At 36.4% G+C, this 3235-nt stretch overlaps 1 pseudogene; it reads left to right on the top strand.

Annotated features, from left to right (window-relative positions):
* The first annotated feature begins 2878 nt into the window (after nucleotides 1-2878).
* Nucleotides 2879-2960, top strand: LOC147829402 (U4 spliceosomal RNA; annotated as a pseudogene).
* The last annotated feature ends 275 nt before the right edge of the window (nucleotides 2961-3235 follow it).

The raw sequence follows: 3235 nt of genomic DNA, 5'->3' as shown, positions 1-3235 counted from the left end.
ATTCCTTTTATTTCTTTCTCTTTTCTAATTGCTGTGGCTAATGTTTCAAGAATAATATTGAACAGGAGTGGTGATAGTGGGCATCCTTGTCTTGTTCCTGATTTTAGTGTGAAAGTTTTCAGTCTTTGACCATTTAGTATGATGTTGGCTGTTGGTTTTTCATAGATAGCCTTAATCAGGTTGAGGTGAAGACCTTCTATTCCAACTTTCTGTAGGGTTTTTATCATGAATGGGTGTTGGATTTTGTTGAATGCCTTTTCTGCATCTTTTGAGATAATGATATGGTTTTTGTCCTTGACTCTGTTAATATAGTGTATTACATTTATTGATTTATGAATGTTGAACCATCCTTGCCTCCCTGGGATAAATCCAACTTGGTCAGGGTGTATGATCTTCTTGATGACCCTCTGTATTCTGTTTGCCAGTATCTTGTTGAAGATTTTTGCATCTATGTTCACTAGGGAGATTGGCCTATAGTTCTCTTTTTGGGTTGTGTCTTTCCCTGGCTTTGGTATCAAAGTAGCACTTGCTTCCAGGAGTGAATTTGGAAGTATTGCTTCCCTTTCAATTTCCTTGATAAGTTTAAAGAGTAATGGTGATAGTTCTTCTTTAAATGTCTTGTATAATTCAGCAGTGAAGCCATCAGGACCTGTGCTTTCTTTGTTGGTAAACTTTTTGTTACATTTTCAATTTCACTCATTGTAATTGGGGTGTTTAGAATTTCTATATCTTCTTCATTTAAGTTTGGTAATTCATATGTATCTAGGAATCTGCCCATTTCTTCAGTGTTTTCCATTTTATTAGAATACAGGTTCTCAAAGTAGGTATTGATGGTCCTTTGGATTTCTGCTGGGTCTGTTGTGACTTCACCTTTTCCATTCTTAATTGCATGGATTTGAGCCTTTTCTTTCCTTCTTTTGATAAGGTTTACTAAGTGTTTATCAATTTTATTCATTCGTTCAAAAAACCAACTCTTTGATTCATTAATTTTTTTTGTATTGTTTTCTTAGCCTCCATTGCATTGATTTCTGATCTGATCTTTATAATTTCCTCTCTTGTATGAGCTTTGTGTTTGTTATGCTCTTCTTTTTCTAGGAGCTTGAGGTTCTGCATTAGGTTATTTATCTGAGTTCTCTGTGTTTTCCTAATATGAGCATTCACTGCTATGAATTTCCTGCATAGAACTGCTTTCATTGTGTCCCATAGATTTCTGTATGTTGTACTGGTATTATCATTTACTTGTAGAAATTGTCTAATTTCTTCTTTAATTTCCTCTGTGACCCATTGTTTGTTCAGGAGAGTGTTATTCAATTTCCATGTGTTTGTGGGAGTTTTGCAGTTTCTTATGCTATTGATCTCCAATTTTATTGCACTATGGTCTGATAATATACAGGAGGTAATTTCAGTTCTTTTACATTTACTTAGACATATCCTATGAGCTAGCATATGGTAGTATCAATTTTGGAGAATGACCCTTGTGCAGCTGAAAAGAATGTGTATTCTGATTTTGTGGGGTGGAACACTCTGTAAACATCTCTTAAGTCCATTTGTTCAATAGCTTGGTTCAGTTCTAGAATTTCATTGTTAATTTTTTGTCCAGATGATCTGTCTATTTGTGATAGTGGGGTATGGAGGTCCCCTACTACAATTGTATTAGTGCTTATTTGGTTTTTCACGTCCATTAACATTTGTTTTGTATAGTTGGGGACATTCATATTTGGTGCATATATATTTTGGATTGTCATCTCTTCCTCCTGGATTGTTCCCTTCACAAGGATGTAGTGAGCATCTTTTCTCTCTTAATTAGTTTTGGTTTGAAATCTACTTTGTTTTCAAATAAGATTGCTACCCCTGCTTTTTTCTGGGTTCCTGTTGTGTGGAGAACTGTTTTCCATCCTTTTACTTTCAGCCTATGGTGTGTTTCTCATATACAGCATATTGCTGGATTTTGCTTCTTAATCCATTCTGTCAGTCTGTTTCTTTTGAATTGTGAATTGAGGCCATTAACATTGAGAGTTATAATTGATAGATACTGACTCATCCTTGTCATGATGTTTTGCTGTTGTTGGCTCTTTTATTTCTTTTTTCTTTTCCCCTTTCCCTTAATTTCTTACCTTGCCTGGTGGCTTCCCTTTGTTGGGCCTCAGGGAGTTGTAACCTTCATTGTCTTTTTCTAGGATATTGCTTAGAATTGTTTGGAGTACCGGTTTGGTGTTCATGAAGTTTCTCAGGTGTTCTTTGTCATGGCAGTATCTAATTTCCCCATTGATTTTTGAAAGGGTTGATATTTCAAAAAAGGTTTGATATTTCAATATTGCTTATTGTAAGTATCTTTGTTGCTTGTGTTTAGAACCCTTGTGGAATGATTGCTTTTCAGAGGTGTCTTCCAGATATAGCTGGTCTTTAGATTTTGAGACTCTAATGACTCTGAGGCTATCTCATTTTCATTATATCAGGAAGGCAATCACAAGATCTTAGCCCAAATGTTACAATCAGCAACACCATAGCATCATGCCCAGCTTAGAAAATGACAAACTGTGGTAGTTATTAATCTATCACATTTAACTGTGTGAATTACATCAAAATTGAGGACCAACCCAACACACGTTTATAGTGAATAAACTCTTCAATATAGCAACTTTACCTTTCAGGATGGGAAGTTAGAAGTAGTTGGGGAGGGACGGACAGATAGGTAGAAGGATCAGGAAAAGGTTAGTGGTGAGGCTAGAAGACACAGGAAGATCACGCAAACTCTAAGAAACTGTTGAAGGCAAGAGGAAAAGCCATAATGAAAGAACAAAGACATTAATAGAACCAACTAACAGCAATAGGGAGGCTAGATACTGTATTTACTTTCCTTTAAAACTAATGACAATCAAGCTTTGCACAGTGGCAGTATCATAGCCAATGAGATTTATGCAAGGCGCAATAATTGCTAATTGAAAACTAATGATAATTGAGAAAAAGAAAAAGAGAAGAAAAGAAAAATAAAGAAGAAATCTGAATTCGGTCCAGAAAGGAACAAAAAGGGAGATGAAGTGCAATGTGGGAGAGAGAGAGAGAGAGAGAGAGAGAGAGAGAGAGAGAGAGAGAGAGAGAGAGAGAGAGAGAGAGAGAGAGAGAGAGAGAGAGAGAGAGAGAGAGAGAGAGAGAGAGAGAGAGAGAGAGAGAGAGAGAGAGAGAGAGAGAGAGAGAGAGAGAGAGAGAGAGAGAGAGAGAGAGAGAGAGAGAGAGA

The sequence above is a fragment of the Heterocephalus glaber genome, unplaced genomic scaffold (assembly GCF_053883595.1).
Source record: "Heterocephalus glaber isolate CG9 unplaced genomic scaffold, H.glaber_assembly_v1.0 deba00000621, whole genome shotgun sequence".
Classification (NCBI taxonomy): domain Eukaryota; kingdom Metazoa; phylum Chordata; class Mammalia; order Rodentia; family Bathyergidae; genus Heterocephalus; species Heterocephalus glaber.
The sequence above is the reverse complement of the archived record's forward strand: the minus strand, read 5'-3'. Positions and strand labels throughout refer to the sequence as shown.